This window comes from Silene latifolia, chromosome 4 (genome assembly GCF_048544455.1).
Source record: "Silene latifolia isolate original U9 population chromosome 4, ASM4854445v1, whole genome shotgun sequence".
In the NCBI taxonomy this organism is placed as follows: domain Eukaryota; kingdom Viridiplantae; phylum Streptophyta; class Magnoliopsida; order Caryophyllales; family Caryophyllaceae; genus Silene; species Silene latifolia.
In genome coordinates this window covers 59,881,159-59,900,394 of record NC_133529.1, presented here as the reverse complement: position 1 = coordinate 59,900,394, position 19,236 = coordinate 59,881,159, and the positions used below count along the sequence as shown (strand labels likewise).

At 37.8% G+C, this 19,236-nt stretch overlaps 2 long non-coding RNA genes across 2 annotated transcripts; both read right to left on the bottom strand.

The window, feature by feature from the left end:
• Positions 1–317: 317 nt before the first annotated feature.
• LOC141652253 (uncharacterized) lies at positions 318–4,023 on the bottom strand. The gene is made up of 4 exons (XR_012547080.1): positions 3,773–4,023; positions 3,606–3,673; positions 2,144–2,230; positions 318–691 (listed from the first exon to the last, which is right to left on the bottom strand). It is a non-coding gene; the product is annotated as an uncharacterized LOC141652253 (long non-coding RNA).
• A 2,546-nt stretch (positions 4,024–6,569) lies between these two features.
• On the bottom strand, positions 6,570–8,977 carry LOC141652252 (uncharacterized). The gene is made up of 3 exons (XR_012547079.1): positions 8,724–8,977; positions 8,557–8,624; positions 6,570–7,181 (listed from the first exon to the last, which is right to left on the bottom strand). It is a non-coding gene; the product is annotated as an uncharacterized LOC141652252 (long non-coding RNA).
• Between the last annotated feature and the right edge of the window lie 10,259 nt (positions 8,978–19,236).

Here is a 19,236-nt window from a genome sequence, read left to right as displayed (position 1 = left end):
GGGTTTGTGTTGATTTCAGAGACTTGAACAAAGCGACTCATAAAGACGACTTCCCTCTACCACACATCGATATATTGGTAGATAATACAGCAGATCACGCGTTGTTATCTTTCATGGACGGGTATGCAGGGTATAACCAAATCAAAATGGCCGAAGAAGATATGCACAAGATAGGCTTCATCACTCAGTGGGGCACATACTGCTATATTGTTATGCCATTCGGGCTAATCAATGCTGGGATTACGTACCAACGCCTGCAACTACTTTGCTACATGACATGATTCATAAAGAGGTGGAGGTGTACGTGGACGATATGATTGTAACAGCCTCATTTATTGCGGAAAAGTAAACACGTAAATTCTACAGAAAAACTGGTAGGATATGTTTGTAATTGGTTCAACTAGCCAAAAAACCTGTAATTTCAAAAAAATTTCTAAACCAATCACAACATTTCCAACATTCCCAAGAGGCGGGTGCCAAAACCTGCAATGCTAACGAACTACTTTACATGCCATAGCTAACGATAAGAAAATGTAATGATACAAACCCAAAATAGAAAAGGGAGACATATGTCCCTAGAATGTATGTGACATAAAAAAGGTTTAAGGTCACAATGAAATAAAACCAGTCTAGGTCCCAAGGTTACTTTGCTCGCTAGCTCGTCCATGTACCCCATATATGCATCACCTACCTGTCATTCGCATTTTATACAAATACGAAAGCCACAGTCAGTGGGGAGTAACTCCGAGTTCTCCCAGCCACGAAATGTCATAATTAATATAACATGTAAACATAAGAATATGAATACGAATCACACAATGCCTTAGCATATAGATGCTAGACAATCGTGCTTATCATGTGAACAACAATATAACAACACATAGTCCTGGCATGTGAATACTAGACCGACTCATACTACACTATCATGTGAATCACATAACATCCAGGAATCCAAACTCTATCAACCATAGCCGGCTTGCATCTCACCTTCTATGATTCATAGAATCACCATACAAGAAAGGGCAATATATCAAAGACAGGCATAAGTTCTTAGTCCCGTCAATAGTCACTTTGTAACTCAAGTCTATACCACGAGGTAGGGAAGGTAATCGAACCGGTATCTTGGCTCAGCGGTTACTATTAAGAAAACATGGCCAAGAGACAACACAACCCTAGCCTAAAATCTGCAGAGACCTAGACATGCGGATACACACCACCGCACCCAAGACTCACAACTTTTTTAAAACAAAGTGAAGTGAGTACCCTAAGGACACCACCGAAGGGTCGGCTAGTACTTAAGCTGACCCCATACTATCAAAATTAGTACCCGAGGTCATGCCCCAACTTGGATAAACATCCACTAGTCAGAACACAAAGGCTATCAAGCGTGAACATATACTCGTCAGAGACTATAAAGACCTATCTATGATGAAGGCCGAAATACTCACCTAGGACCTAGTCACAAATAGTCCCGGCCTTGAATATTTTAGCCCACACCACCCAAAACTCACCACATAAGTCAAGTAAGACACCCACTTAACCTTAAGAGGGCAAAAAGTCCTACTTACCAACATAAATTCTAACATTCTATCATGTGAAAGCTATATAAATGTCTATTTACAACATACATTCCCAACAGTTCCTCAATAAGTATTCAATACTAATTTCCAATCCTAGCAATTATAACAATATAAAAGGCTTTAGGGAAAACTAGGGCCATTTCTACAAAATAAAAAGCTATTTAAATTCAACTAACTAAATAAGAAGCTATTTAAATTCAATTAACTACACATGTGAAATAGAGATATAATAAATGGCCTAAAACAAGAAAAAGGCCGATTATCTAATTCATTCAACCGAATTTTTACCCGCAACCCCACCTGCGCGACAGTGCACGGTCAAATTGCGGTGACCAAATCACTCAATTAATCGACATCGCATCAGTCAAAGGGACTAAGGCTCAGTTTTCGGCACAATCAACAAAACATTACAATTATCACCATAAAATTCATTTGCCTATTAATTACAATTTCATTTTGTAAACGATCCTAACATTATTCATTCACCTAAACACTTATCAAACAACAGACACACATTAACTACTAATGTGACATTAATTCGTCGAGTAACTCGGAAAAGTTACCTTACGCTATCAAAGAGACAAGTAATAAACTTGAGAAAGCTTCTAAAACCCAAAATTACTCTTCCTCTTCAACCACATATGAGCCACCTAAAATAATTATGTGAAAGGACGATATTAACGAATTATCGTTATATAAAATATGAGACGGAAATATAATTCATTCAAAAGAATCACATTTGCACAAAATAAACTCGACCCACGGCTCAAAGGGGCCATTTGGACAGCTCCTACACGACCTCAAACGACCAGCCACCACCACAGTGCAAGACAGCCCAATTTTGGCCTCTCATAAACCCGATCCAAGCATTCATTTTAGCCATCTAAAGCATCTTATCCAATACCATCTAGCTGACCAAAACAGCCCATAAACAGCCACCATTCAACCTATAAACAGCTCCTACAAAATCCTTGTCCAACCATTCCATCAGCCACTAAAACCGTCGCATAAGACTAACGAATGAGTATTAACTTCAACCAAAAGTTCCCGAATCTAAGAAATAACAATATCAGCTATTTAGGACCACTTCAATTTAACGCTAGTTGACTTGTATGAGGCAAAGGATTAGCTAAACATGGCTATTTGACTACCCATTACCAATCCCATATTATTTACTCTTCAGGTTGTCAAGATAATGCCTCTGTTTTGTGGGGATGACATTTCCTTAATGTCCCTTTGCTAAAAAACAGTTTTAAATACAGATTAATTTTCTCAGCTAGATTGAAGCTAGATTGAATCTGACTGATTAAATTATTATACGTCATCGATTCAACAACCCTATAAAAGTCACTCTCGTCCCAAAAATTAATTCAATCTCAACTCTCTACCCCGTCTCCCTCATTACTCCGTCCTATAATATAATACTCCATAGTAACCAGATTTCCATCCCAATTTCAATATCAATATTATCAAATATTCAAAGAACTGTGCTCAATACTTAGAGTATAAAACTCTAAGCTACTCACTCACGAGTCGAGGACAGAGGGAAGACAATCAAAATACAATACGAGACCACAACTGTACTGATAACACAGCACAAGATCAAAAGCAAATTGCCAATGCCAACCTTAATTTAATGGCGTAAAGTGGATCACCATATGATTCTCATCAATATAATAATGCCCAACATGAATTTCCTTTGCAATCACAAGCCTTACAGAACCCAAACTGGCAGGTTTCATGACGAATTGCGTTCTCGCTAAACCAACACCAACAGCTACTATTAACAACCTCCTTTCATAGATAACCTTTTACTCATAAACAATTCTTTCTATACTAAAGTATAACCTTACTAAACACTAACCCATCTCACAATAATATAGTAGTAAAATAAAATTAAAGTACTAGTAATTGCTACACATAAATCAACTAACAATGGTTACTTATCACATCATTAGCACATAATAGCACATATACATTCATCCTCGAACAATAATAATAATAGGATCGGTAGAATCGTGTTACCTTAAACGCCCCTTATTTTTCGAATAAATGGTCCACAAGGCACGAGCCTCACCCCGGGTCTTCGAATCCTTCATAAAAGGGCAAGAAAATGGAATAAAGAAGCTAAAAGACGACACTTTTATAAGACGGCGAAAGACGAAACCACTACAAAAAGGAGATTTTCTTACCTTAAAAGGAGGAGGAAGGAAAGGGGAAGAGAATGGTACAAAAATTACGGAATTTGGTTGAGAATGGAGGCGGGATCTGGGGTTTGAATGATCGGAAAATGACGGACTGAGGAACTGTTGTTCAAAGTTGTTGTTGTCTGTTGTTTTACGCAAAAAGGAAAGGAATGAATGAAAGGGGAAAGTGACGGGGGACGGTAAGGAGTATAATAATAATAATGATACACCAGCTAGCTTGCTAGCTTCTAATTATACGTACGTTTCTTCATCGTTAAGTAATTTCGTTCGTTTTTAAAACCGTCTCGAGTTAATAAAAATCGGTTTTTAGTAAAAGTTTCAGTAATAAAACGGAATTAATAATAAATAAATTTAATGAGTGAAAATAAAACAAACTCAGCTAGTTAACGGAAATAATACGATATCAGCTTGAATCGGAATTATTAGCGATTTTTACGAAATCAACGGATATTAATAAAAATTGCTATTTTAGTGAAATAAGCTCAAAATAGCTAATTGGACGGTTTTGTTCCCAAAATCCATCTCGGGTTCACTTAAAACAACTTTCATAAAGGACTCGTAAAAGGAACATAATTTATTAACGATTATTAAAATTTAACGTAACGAATTATAATAAAAATTAATTAATTACCTGAGAAAATAAATATATAAATCGCTAACCAACGTAATTAAATACAGAGTAGCAATTAAAATAATTTTATTCAACTTAATAAAATACGGGGTGTTACAATCACCCCACCTTTTAAAAAGTTTCGTCCTCGAAACTTGAAAGTAGAAATGAAAGGTTATATAAAACAAAACTGGAACTTTGGAATCGGTAACCAAAACATTTAAAAGATTACTTATCGTAAGAACTAAAATTCTTTCAAAAGTTTCAAATAAAATTTTCCGACAGAACCAGACTCTCATCAGAGGAACGGAAATGTTCTCGTTACGTATTCAAGAACATCACATTCCAAATCAAAGATAAGGTCAAAAGGCAAAACATTTGTATAAATCGAAAATCGAAATACTTTCAGAAACATTAATGAAAAGTTTTCAAATGTATAAGTCTCATTCATGGAACGAAATTGCTCTTGTCGTGCACACAAGAATGCTAACTTTCCAAGTCAGAGACAAATTTAAAACAAAAATCATTCGCCGACAAGCGTAGAACAAGTTATCAAACGTTTCCAATAACTAGTTCTAACATCCGATCAACGTTAAAATCAAAATAAGAGAAAGGTAATCTACTCAAATTTTCTTTTGCAAAAAGCCAAAATAGAAATAAAGGTTTCACCTTTAAACTAAAAGGGGAGTTAAATTCCGGAAATATAATATTAAACTTTGACAAAGAAGTCATAAATAGATCAAGGTTAATAGAAATTGGATAAAATTTAAAGAAATTTCGGGTCTAGTAATTAAAATTACGATAAATGAGTTTATATTCAAGGAAGGAATAGGGAACTAAATCAAATTTTCATTTTCAAGTCTTCAAAAATAGGTTAGGTTTGCAGAAGTGACATAAACTTTTAAGAATGAATCGAAACTGGTAGCTTGAAAGTTTAGAAGTTGTACAAAAAGGAAAGTAACTTAGATAGCATAAAAACAAAGTATGTTAAGAGAGCTCAAACTTAAGCCACAAGAGAGCTATAATGACTTTCATAGGGTAAAAATTGAAGTCAAAATTACAAGGATGTCAAAGATAGAGTTTCACAAGATACGAATGTCAAACTTAAAGGAGGAGCAAGATGAAGCGAGGAAATGAGGTATGAACGGTAACGCTTATGATCGAGGAGAAAGGGAAATTAGACAACAAGGGAATAACGAGTAAACTTTTACACTTAAAAATCAAATCCAACCAAGGTTAACACCCCACAAGAAAGAGTGCTATCAAATGGCGTTAAGGGATGATTAGCAAGGGTGAAAGGACAAGTTGGGAGGATACAAATGTAACTTCCTAGGAAGAAGAATAGAGAGTTTAGAAGAAGGATAGGCACCAAGAGATTAAGAATAAGGCGAGATACAAAAAGAACGAGAAACATCTTCAAGGAAGTAGAAGCATTCTTCAAAGGTTGAACAAATCTTCAATCCTCAGCAAAAGGTGCTAAATCTTGATCTTCGTAAAATATAAGTGTCCTTTCAATGGAACGGAGATACTCTTGGCGATCACTCAAGAACATCAATATTCCAATTCAAAGACATAAAAATACATTTTTACACCAACAAATGATAAAACTAATTATCAGACGTCTCCAATAACAAGCTTTAACACTAATTGACGTTAAAACCACTGAAAAACATTAAAATATTTTCAAAACCTTTAGTTCAAATTTTTTTTTTATAATAAGGGTAATAACTTCATTAGCTATAGACAAGCTCACGGTCCTTGATCTAAGAACGCAACAATTATTAAATAACAATCAACAAACATGTTAGTACCTAACAAAGAGCAAACACAAAGAGACTACAACATAAGATCCTAAATCTACCCATCCTACCCATCTCTCAAGTTTATTATTTGAAGGTCAAGTTATTTATATTGGGGTGCACAAACGTGCGTCGGGAGCAAATATGCTCTGATACCATTTGTAACAGCCCAAGGTAACCTGCTAGCGTGATATTGTCCGCTCTGGGAGACACAACCCCCTCACGGCTTTAAAACGCGTCACATTAGGAAGAGGTAGCCACATGATTATAAACCATGCTTCGTTCCCCTCTTCTACCGATGTGGGAAGGTCACCTTCCCTTACCAACATAAATTCTAACATTCTATCATGTGAAAGCTATATAAATGTCTATTTACAACATACATTCCCAACAGTTCCTCAATAAGTATTCAATACTAATTTCCAATCCTAGCAATTATAACAATATAAAAGGCTTTAGGGAAAACTAGGGCCATTTCTACAAAATAAAAAGCTATTTAAATTCAACTAACTAAATAAGAAGCTATTTAAATTCAATTAACTACACATGTGAAATAGAGATATAATAAATGGCCTAAAACAAGAAAAAGGCCGATTATCTAATTCATTCAACCGAATTTTTACCCGCAACCCCAGCCCTGCGACAGGTACGGGTCAAATTGCGGCTGACCAATCACTCAATTAACTGACATCGCATCAGTCAAAGGGACTAAGGCTCAGTTTTCGGCACAATCAACAAAACATTACAATTATCACCATAAAATTCATTTGCCTATTAATTACAATTTCATTTTGTAAACGATCCTAACATTATTCATTCACCTAAACACTTATCAAACAACAGACACACATTAACTACTAATGTGACATTAATTCGTCGAGTAACTCGGAAAAGTTACCTTACGCTATCAAAGAGACAAGTAATAAACTTGAGAAAGCTTCTAAAACCCAAAATTACTCTTCCTCTTCAACCACATATGAGCCACCTAAAATAATTATGTGAAAGGACGATATTAACGAATTATCGTTATATAAAATATGAGACGGAAATATAATTCATTCAAAAGAATCACATTTGCACAAAATAAACTCGACCCACGGCTCAAAGGGGCCATTTGGACAGCTCCTACACGACCTCAAACGACCAGCCACCACCACAGTGCAAGACAGCCCAATTTTGGCCTCTCATAAACCCGATCCAAGCATTCATTTTAGCCATCTAAAGCATCTTATCCAATACCATCTAGCTGACCAAAACAGCCCATAAACAGCCACCATTCAACCTATAAACAGCTCCTACAAAATCCTTGTCCAACCATTCCATCAGCCACTAAAACCGTCGCATAAGACTAACGAATGAGTATTAACTTCAACCAAAAGTTCCCGAATCTAAGAAATAACAATATCAGCTATTTAGGACCACTTCAATTTAACGCTAGTTGACTTGTATGAGGCAAAGGATTAGCTAAACATGGCTATTTGACTACCCATTACCAATCCCATATTATTTACTCTTCAGGTTGTCAAGATAATGCCTCTGTTTTGTGGGGATGACATTTCCTTAATGTCCCTTTTGCTAAAAACAGTTTTAAATACAGATTAATTTTCTCAGCTAGATTGAAGCTAGATTGAATCTGACTGATTAAATTATTATACGTCATCGATTCAACAACCCTATAAAAGTCACTCTCGTCCCAAAAATTAATTCAATCTCAACTCTCTACCCCGTCTCCCTCATTACTCCGTCCTATAATATAATACTCCATAGTAACCAGATTTCCATCCCAATTTCAATATCAATATTATCAAATATTCAAAGAACTGTGCTCAATACTTAGAGTATAAAACTCTAAGCTACTCACTCACGAGTCGAGGACAGAGGGAAGACAATCAAAATACAATACGAGACCACAACTGTACTGATAACACAGCACAAGATCAAAAGCAAATTGCCAATGCCAACCTTAATTTAATGGCGTAAAGTGGATCACCATATGATTCTCATCAATATAATAATGCCCAACATGAATTTCCTTTGCAATCACAAGCCTTACAGAACCCAAACTGGCAGGTTTCATGACGAATTGCGTTCTCGCTAAACCAACACCAACAGCTACTATTAACAACCTCCTTTCATAGATAACCTTTTACTCATAAACAATTCTTTCTATACTAAAGTATAACCTTACTAAACACTAACCCATCTCACAATAATATAGTAGTAAAATAAAATTAAAGTACTAGTAATTGCTACACATAAATCAACTAACAATGGTTACTTATCACATCATTAGCACATAATAGCACATATACATTCATCCTCGAACAATAATAATAATAGGATCGGTAGAATCGTGTTACCTTAAACGCCCCTTATTTTTCGAATAAATGGTCCACAAGGCACGAGCCTCACCCCGGGTCTTCGAATCCTTCATAAAAGGGCAAGAAAATGGAATAAAGAAGCTAAAAGACGACACTTTTATAAGACGGCGAAAGACGAAACCACTACAAAAAGGAGATTTTCTTACCTTAAAAGGAGGAGGAAGGAAAGGGGAAGAGAATGGTACAAAAATTACGGAATTTGGTTGAGAATGGAGGCGGGATCTGGGGTTTGAATGATCGGAAAATGACGGACTGAGGAACTGTTGTTCAAAGTTGTTGTTGTCTGTTGTTTTACGCAAAAAGGAAAGGAATGAATGAAAGGGGAAAGTGACGGGGGACGGTAAGGAGTATAATAATAATAATGATACACCAGCTAGCTTGCTAGCTTCTAATTATACGTACGTTTCTTCATCGTTAAGTAATTTCGTTCGTTTTTAAAACCGTCTCGAGTTAATAAAAATCGGTTTTTAGTAAAAGTTTCAGTAATAAAACGGAATTAATAATAAATAAATTTAATGAGTGAAAATAAAACAAACTCAGCTAGTTAACGGAAATAATACGATATCAGCTTGAATCGGAATTATTAGCGATTTTTACGAAATCAACGGATATTAATAAAAATTGCTATTTTAGTGAAATAAGCTCAAAATAGCTAATTGGACGGTTTTGTTCCCAAAATCCATCTCGGGTTCACTTAAAACAACTTTCATAAAGGACTCGTAAAAGGAACATAATTTATTAACGATTATTAAAATTTAACGTAACGAATTATAATAAAAATTAATTAATTACCTGAGAAAATAAATATATAAATCGCTAACCAACGTAATTAAATACAGAGTAGCAATTAAAATAATTTTATTCAACTTAATAAAATACGGGGTGTTACAATGATCGTCAATTCTAAGGATAGAAAAGGGCACATCGCTAACCTTCGCTGATTCTTCATCAGATTGCGCAAATACAACATGAGGCTCAATCCTCAGAAATGTGCATTCGGAGTAACGTCAGAAAAGCTTCTGGGATACGTTGTCAGCTAGAGGGGGATAGAAATTGATCCATCCAAGATCAAGGCCTTAATCGAGATGCCACAACCCCAAACAAAAAAAGAGGTTAGAGGATTCCTAAGCAAAGTGCAGTACATAAGTCGATTCATTCGAAACTCACTATGATCTGCGAACCTATCTTCAAAACGCTCAAGAAAATGGATTATACCGTGTGGGACGATGACTGTCAAAAGGCATTTGATAGGATAAAGGAGATATTGGCCAAGCCACCCGTGCTAATGTCTCCCCAATGACACGGTTGTCGCAACCCTATCAAAAATAAAACCAACAGGCTCTAACTAGTGCAGCAGAGGCAAGTCGGGTATCGTATCCACAGGGAAGCGGTCACTATCTACACGTTATTCAGTCTGTCTATGGTCACAAATCGGGGGGTTTGAGTTGTTTTGCCTAAACTAAAGAACTGAAATAAGTGACGAAATAAAGATTGATCAAATAAGAGAGGAAGATGCGAGGATGTCAGTTCAACATAATATCACACAATAATGCTAAAGGTAAGGTCAGTTGGTCTGATGTGAGAAGGGTAAAGGAAAGGTCCTCTCGGTCCGCTATCCGCCCTAAAATATTACTAACTTAGCTTTCACCCTCATTAGTGTAGTCTATTGTTCATAACAGGTCTATTCATTCCAATTTCTCAATCTAGGTCTGAATTTAACCAGTTTAATTACTTCAGTTGCATGTACTAAACCTAATAATTACAGTTATATTGCTGTAAAACAATTCTCACAATCAAAACCTTCCAAACCAATTATCGCATCATCGTTATACTACCATGGTTACCCTAATCCTAGCATTAGAGAATTAGCTACGCATAAATGTAAATAAAACAAGAACAAAAGATAAAGAGAGAACAAACATGGTAGAAAGAGATGTGCAAAGGAGAATTAGATAAAGTAGAAAGAGAGTAGAAGAAACATTACACAAACGAGATCTAGAAATATTGAAAGAGCAAAGTAATGTTGAACAACATAAAATGGTGAAAAGAACTCTCCAAACCTAATGACGTCTTTCCTTTATATAGGAAAGATCACAATTATTCAACATGCAACTGAAAATAAATCTCGCGAGAAAATCTCACGTCAGACAGCAACCTACTCGACCGAGCACTTTGGAAGTGCTCGATCGAGCAACTCCAGCCAAAAACTTCTCAATCGAGTGAAAAGACTACTTGATCGAGCACTTCCATTTCAGCACCTCTCAATCGAATAGGACAATGTATTCGATCGAGGTCTTCTCACAACAAAGGGTCTCGATCGAGCAAAAAGGGCAGCGAAACTTCTCAATCGACCAACTCTCACTGATCACAGCCAAAAGACGTATGATCAATCCCACAAGAATAAAACGGAAGTGAGCAAAAGGGAAGAAAAGAAGAAGTATCATTGCTGAAGAACAATCCGAGCGGATTGTCTCCAATCCGCCCGTCTCCTCACAACACAATCCGAGCGGATTTCCACCAAAGACGCTCGGATTGCCCCGTTAGAATCCGCCCGGATTCTCTTGAATCCGCCCGGATTCCATCGCCAGAATCCGCCCGTCCGGACCTTAATCCGCCCGGATTCCAGCCCAGCGCATTTTCGTCTTCTTCAAGCCTCAAAGAAAGACGCCCTTCCTTCAAGAAATACCGGCTTCTCCCTGCTCAAATCTAAAAAGTGTAATTACTAGTTTAGCCCTTAGTTAACCCTAATGCATCCACCTAATTTCCACTATAAATACCCCATTTGTAATAATCAAATTATGAAGTTTTCATTAGATTATAATCAATCTTTTTAGCTAGAAAAATCCTTCCTTAGATTAGATTAGGAGTAGACTAGAATAGATTACTCTTTAATCTTTCCACAAATTACACATTAATCTTTCCATAATTATTGTTCAAGTTTATTATTCAAGTTTATTATTGGGTAATTGAAGATTATTGGGTTATTATTGGGAGATTGACAACCTTCCATCAATCATCAAGTTCTTCTATTATTCTTTGCATTATTGTTTTGGAATCTCCATAGGTATAATTCTCTTAATCCTTGTTTTAATTATTGTTAATCTTTATTACTTGTTCATCATGTTTGGCTTTGTTAGTATGATTGACAACCTTGTTAGCATGTTAAACTTGATAATGAGTGAGTAGTCCTTTAGCTAGGATTAGTGGGTAATTAAGGGAAACAAACATGGGGATTGATTCATGCTTAATCTAATATGTTCACATGATTAAATTGCTTGCTTGTTGTGATGTCAACTTTATGCACATGTTATGTTTGATGAAATGCTAAGCCTATGAATCCTTGCATTTACAACCATCTCTTATCTACTCAACTTGACTTGTAAGATATAAACCAACTCGAGTCTTGTTAGACCATGCATAGAAGTTGAATAGGAGGAAAGTAAGTCGACTTGTAGGTGTTGTACAATCTAATCGATTCGGCTCCGGGACCCAACTCTTCCTATGAATCGTAAGACATAAACCAACTCGGTTCCTCCACAACACTAATTGCTTGCTTAATTTTGTAAACATGTTTGTATGATCAACACCATGAATCCCCGATGACCCCTTGATATCCTAGCACTTTTAATCAATTGTTTACATCTTTCCTTTTATTGCTTGTTTAACTATATTGCTTGCATTAGTCTAGAATACAACTACAAACCCCATCAATCGTGACACTAGCATAAATTGAGATAGATAGACTTAGAACCCAAAGCACACCGTCCCATGGATCGACCTCGACTTACCGCTAACTAGTTGTATGTTGAGTATTATAAATGTGTTTGATTGGATGACCCGACGACATCAACCGGATCAAAATGGCGCCGTTGCCGGGGATGGTGCTATGTGATTAAGTTCTTATTTGTTTGTCTATTTTAATTGTGCTTTCACCTTGAGGAACTTGTTCCTCAAGGATTGTTCTTACCATTTTTCCATAGTTTCCATTCTTGTAGTTGTTTCCTTGTCTTAGCTATGAAGGCTCAAGACTTGACATATGGAGTATGTGGTAGATTCTTTGAGTATGACTATGGGTATGTGGAGTTTGAGGAGCAAGTCAACACAAACCTACCTTATTACTTATACAACGAAAATCCTAACCACTACCCCAATTTTTCCCACCAAAATCACTACACCCAATATCAACAACAACCACCCACCCAATACCCATTTCACAATGAGCTTCAATTGCCACAATACAACCACTTTCACACCCATCCACAACAAAAAGATGAACCCATTCAAAACATGATTCTCCAAATGATGGGAGATCAACAAAACTTCTTCAAACAAATGCTAGAAGAGAGCCAAAAAGAAGATAATGTTCTTAAAAACATTGTTATCCAAAGAGAGGAATTGAGGATTCAAATTGCCCAATTAAAAGAATCCCAAGCAATCACTCACCACCGTTCTTTGGACATTGAGCATAAATGCGAATTTGAAGTAGTGACCTTTGACATGGAAGATGAGAAGTGGGAGGAGCCAAGTTCCTTGAGCTCTTGCGACTATGAAAGTGTTGTGTTCGATGAAGAAGACATGAGGTTGAGCAAACCAAATACTCTTAACCTTTGTGAGTATAAGGGTGTGTCTTTTGATATGGACGTTGAGGTGTTGAAAAAAGAGTTACATGAAGCCCACATTTATGATTCATGTGAAGATAGCAACAATGATGATGAACCTAGAGGAGGGACTCTCAATATCACCTTGCTTGAGGAGCCTATCCTTGAGGCATTCGAGATACCCTATCATGAAGAAGAACGTCCTTCCTTTATCCTTCGTGAAGACCACTTGGCACCTATATTGGAGCCAATGATCATTGAAGAGGATATGATAGACCTTCTTCAAAAGGCCAAAGTTTCTTACAAGAGCTACTTGGTGAAAAAGCTCAAGGAGAAAATTGCTCGTGAGGCTACTTGTGAAGATTTGGCACCCGCAATCTCAACTCCTATGGTATCCAATCATCAAAGTTATGAAAATTCTCCTTCTACCTTGGAAGGAATGAAAAATCAAAATGCTATCATCACCACCAAAATTGAAGAAGAAGTTGGTAAGTGGAAGTCCACGGATGAAAATGAACCACACTTCATGCTTAGTGTTGACAAGAATCATGGGTTTACCTATTTGAAGCATCGTGAAAGCTCTAACACTAAGGAGAAGGCAAGGAAAAGAACATTCTACAAGCCTCCTTGGCCAAATTTCATATTCGGATTGAGCAACCCATACTTGTGCTTATTTGGAGCTTGTTCACAAGCTTTTGATCTTTTATTAAGAGCTTTGAGCTCTATGGATAAGAATTTAAAATTGAACTAGTTTGGTGGAGTCCTATCTCAAACCACCATTTGTAAGATATTTCTTGGACCCCTTTATTTTTGTATAATATTGTACATTTCCATTTGCATTTAATTTCTTGCATGAGAGAGAAGAGAGAGAGAGTCATCTTACATGTTTCATGAGCAAATTTCAGAAGAAGATAAGGAAAAAGAGAAAATTGGTGAGAAGGGGTGCGTTGTTTCGCGAAAAAGGAAGAAAAAGAAGGAAAAGAACAGAAGACGCCCGGATCGAGAGGAGGACACCCGACCAAGACCCGCGGAAAAGAAAAGGCTAAAACTGAAGGAGAATCCGTGCGGATTCGAGCGAATCCGTGCGGATTCGAGCGAATCCGCCCGTCCTGGACAATACGCCCGTCTTCTTCACGGGACGCCCGTCCCGTGTGTCATCCAGAAGCAAGATTTTAAGCTGTGAAAGAATCCGTGCGGATTGTTCACAATCCGCCCGTCCCGATCAAGCCGCGCGTCCTAGGCACAATACGCCCGACTTTTCCCACTTCCCAGCCAAGGAAGTTTGCTGTGTTTGAATCCGAGCGGATTCTAGCAAAGACGCCCGTCTTCTTCCTCGACAATCCGCCCGTCCCGACTGAAATCCGCTCGTATTGTCCTTTCTGCGGATAAAACGAATCCGACCCAACCTTATCCGTTCGGATTCCCTACTCCTTCTATATAATCACCCCCCTTTCTCCCTCATTTCCTCACCTTACCAAACCCTAAAACACTCATCTCAATCCTCAAAATCACCATCCCATCCTCAAAAACACCCCCATCACCAACATCCAAATGGCACCATTGACAAACACCAAAGGAAAGGCCAAGAAATTGGTTGAATCATTCGGGAAGAAGCGCAAGGGATCAACCTCTTCAACACCGCGAGAGGTAGTACTACCAAGGAGCACCCGACCCTTAATGAGGGGAGGCATTGAACAACTCAACCACTTCCAAGAAGTGCTCTTTCAATCCGACGACCACCGCCAAAAATTTGTCGAGCTACTAGGTAAGAAGTACGAACCTACTCAATTTGTAGACACTAGGGTGTTGGAAATCCTTAAGATAAGGTACCCTACCGAGATGTTCTTTAATGGCCTTGGCATTGGGAAACTTTTCCATGCCCATGAAGAGACTTACCTTAGTCTCACCCTTGAATTCTTGAGTAGCCTTCGCATTGTGGCGGATACCCACAACAATGTAGGCATGGAGTTTAGGTTATGCAACCTAGACCATGTTCTTTCTCTTGAGGAATTTGCCTATGTTTTCGGTCTTGAAGTACCCACCGACTATACCGAAAAGCCCGATAATTTTGGTGTGGACTTTCTTTGGAAGGCTATCTCCGGGAGGGACTTTACCCATATAAAGCGTTGCTATACTTTTGCCATCCAACATCCGGTGATCCGATTCACCGAACGCTTTGTAGCCGGTTGCATCAATGGGAGGTACGAACAAGATAGGTGTACTCTCATCGACTTAACTTTTCTTGAGTCCTATTTGAATGTTCGAGTGGTGAGGCGTTATAACTTTAATACGCCACTTGAGATACTTACTAGGTTCCATGATTTTGATCAAGGGACCACCCAACTCAAAACCTTCGTGATGGGAGGTATAATTACCATTTTGGCCCACCACCTTTGTCCCGGGTTCAATACCCGAGGAACCTATACTCCTCTTGAAGGGAGGACTTTGATTGATGAGCACACCATCTTCCACAGTCACCGATGGCGTAACTACACTCGAGATGGGAGTGTGGAGTGGCACACCAAGGGATGCACTTCAATGATCCTTGAGGGATGGAAGATACCGGGCATTGACCCAAGATTGAGTCCATACTCTCCTCCACCAAGCTACCTCCTTGATATCCAAATTCTTGATAATCCCCCTCAAAGGGAAGAGCCACACCGTCAACCACCTCGTGGAGGGCCGGGAGTACATATTCGCCCACCTTCCTACGTACCTATTCCGCCATACCCTACTCCTTATACCGAATTTCAACCTGCAATCCCCAATACCCCGGGTATTAATGATTTGATGGCACTCATGAATAGAGTGGACCTTGGGGTGCATAAAGGGAGGGAAGACAACTACTTGGCCCTCTACCCCCAATATTATAACATGGCTCAACAAGGGTATATTGACCCCGATGGTCCTAAGCCCTCTTGGGCACAACCGGAGCTCTTGTTCCCAAATTATGGGGACCAAGCTTGGGGTCAAGGAGACGGAGGGCATTCTAGCCAAGGCGGAGGGTACTCGGGTCAAGGAGGAGGATTTGACCAAGGAGGATATTGGGGTCAAGCACCCGGATATGATCAAGCCGGAAGCTCTCATGGTCATGGCTATGATCAAGATGAGGAGGACGAGTGAAAGAGGCCTACTTCACCACTTCCATTTGTATGATACCCATCTCTCCCTCTTTCTCTCTCTTTTGTATTTACATTGCATTTAGTGTAGCTTTTGCATGCATTTGTATTATATTTCATATTGCATTTGCATTAGTTAGTTCATATAGTATAGTTGCATTGTATTATATCTCACATGATTCATATAGATAGTTGCATATAGATTAGAATTCATGCATAAGTTACTAATGACCAATCCTATTCTTTTCTACACTAGAAATAGTGTTTAAAGCGGTTTGGGGAGGTTCGATCATAAGTGACCATAGTTTAAACTCATGCATCATATAGTATAGTTTAGATTGCATTCATTTGTTATATATGTCATATAGAATTGCATTTAGTTAGAGCATGCATTCATTCATACCATATCATTGCATTTGTACTTTATTTCAAAAAAAATCAAAAATCCAAAAAAATGTATTTCCTTTTTATTCCTACTCCTACATGTACATTGAGGACAATGTCCAAAATAAAGTGGGGGATGGGAATTTACATTCCAAAAATACATAAAAATTGAAAAATTTCGAAAAAACACAAAAATATGTCTCTTAATTTCATAATTTCGAAAAATCCATAAAAATTTGAAAATTGAAAATCCAAAAACAAGTTCATTTCCTTTGTAGTGTAGTCATGTCTATATTATTGTATATATTGTGTTTGTTCATCCTTGTTCACATTGATTGACTACGCCACATCCGAGACATGAGGATATTGAAGACCGCATGGTATGATCTTACCAATCTCCTTTTTCCTCTTTATGTTAATGACTATGTGGCTTTATTTTGATTGATGCGGTAAAAACAATGTGAACTTAGGATTGCATTTAGATCATATGGCATATTAGTTGGTAGAATCATTTGCATTAGGATGTATAAATGTTAGTTGCATCATGGCATGTAATTTGCATGGTTAGAAAAATTTTGCGAAACCGTCTACTTGGGAAGCTTGACAAGTGTATATAGGCCCTAGTAGATGCTTTTTCTTCTTAAGACTTTGCTTGTTAGAATACTTGTAAAACACCCTAGGATGTGTCATGCTAGTATCCTTTGACCCATGGATTAGGGCCTAGTCAAGAGTACCTTGTGGTGTGATAACTCCTTGGCTACCGTTTATTCCAAGGTGACCCTTGAAACCATGCATCCATCCATCCATCATCCATGTTCTACCACATTTTTGTCATCAAAGGGAATGGGCACAAAAAGAAATCAATTTGAGTTCAATGAAATGAAAAGTGAAAGAAAGTTTGCAAAATGCATCAAATGAAAAAAGGAGCAAAAATAGAGCTCTTAAAGCTTCAAATATAAGGCACCCTCGTTACTAATTGGGGTGACTTTGAAAATGTTCAAAAGAAATGGCAAGAAAGTGTTCTCAAATGTCAAATGCCACAAGAAATTGGGGGGAAAAATAAAAACAAAAGCAAACTCCCAAATGAAACTCAAATTCTATCGATCCCTTTTTCATCTTATCCATTTTTGTGCATGGTAGAGAGGGGACGACCCTTCTTCTTGTCTAGGCAAGAAGGGGAATTCCGCGATCCTCCAGTGTTTCTAATGCCATAGGGAGTCTACTCTTGACAAAAGCATTTAACGATTGAGGACAAAGGTACCCTAGCTTGACACAATTTGGAGGTGATTTATTGGTATCCTTCTAGGCTTAGTAGTTTGAAGAAATTGCATCTATGAAGGAATGTGTACCCTTGAATTGTTTCCCTTGTAGATAATTTCCGCCACTTAGATGAGGAAAGTGGCTATTCTTTTGTAGATGAATCCATTATTTGATTTTGTGTGCTTAATGTTTGGATGTGTCGCCATTTTGGCAAGACCCACCTTGCCTTGCAAGAAGGCATCCTACCTCATGGTTGTCTTGTTGTGAGTTGAAGGGGCGGAGTGAGACCCGCTAATTGTCTCATATCGGCTATATTAGTAGGCTAGTTTAAATAAAGGTCTAGTTTTTGTCACCTCTTTACTCGGGACGAGTAAAGGTTCGGTTTGGGGATATTTGATGTGACCATTATTTGCGCACATTTAGTCCCCTAAATTGAGCCTATTTTGCATACTATTATAACATTCTATGGCCATTTTATCCGTCAAAACCTTCCTATTTGCTTTTCTATCGCATTTCATATGTTTTGTAGAAAAGGAGATAATAAGGCGGAAATCCCCGTCTTTCATGCATATTTGGAAGCTACTTGACGATACTAGATGGACTAGTATGAAGAGGAAGCAAGGACTAAAGATCAATCCAACAAGAATAAAACGGAAGTGAGCAAAAGGGAAGAAAAGAAGAAGTATCATTGCTGAAGAACAATCCGAGCGGATTGTCTCCAATCCGCCCGTCTCCTCACAACACAATCCGAGCGGATTTCCACCAAAGACGCTCGGATTGCCCCGTTAGAATCCGCCCGGATTCTCTTGAATCCGCCCGGATTCCATCGCCAGAATCCGCCCGTCCCGACCTTAATCCGCCCGGATTCCAGCCCAGCGCATTTTCGTCTTCTTCAAGCCTCAAAGAAAGACGCCCTTCCTTCAAGAAATACCGGCTTCTCCCTGCTCAAATCTAAAAAGTGTAATTACTAGTTTAGCCCTTAGTTAACCCTAATGCATCCACCTAATTTCCACTATAAATACCCCATTTGTAATAATCAAATTATGAAGTTTTCATTAGATTATAATCAATCTTTTTAGCTAGAAAAATCCTTCCTTAGATTAGATTAGGAGTAGACTAGAATAGATTACTCTTTAATCTTTCCACAAATTACACATTAATCTTTCCATAATTATTGTTCAAGTTTATTATTCAAGTTTATTATTGGGTAATTGAAGATTATTGGGTTATTATTGGGAGATTGACAACCTTCCATCAATCATCAAGTTCTTCTATTATTCTTTGCATTATTGTTTTGG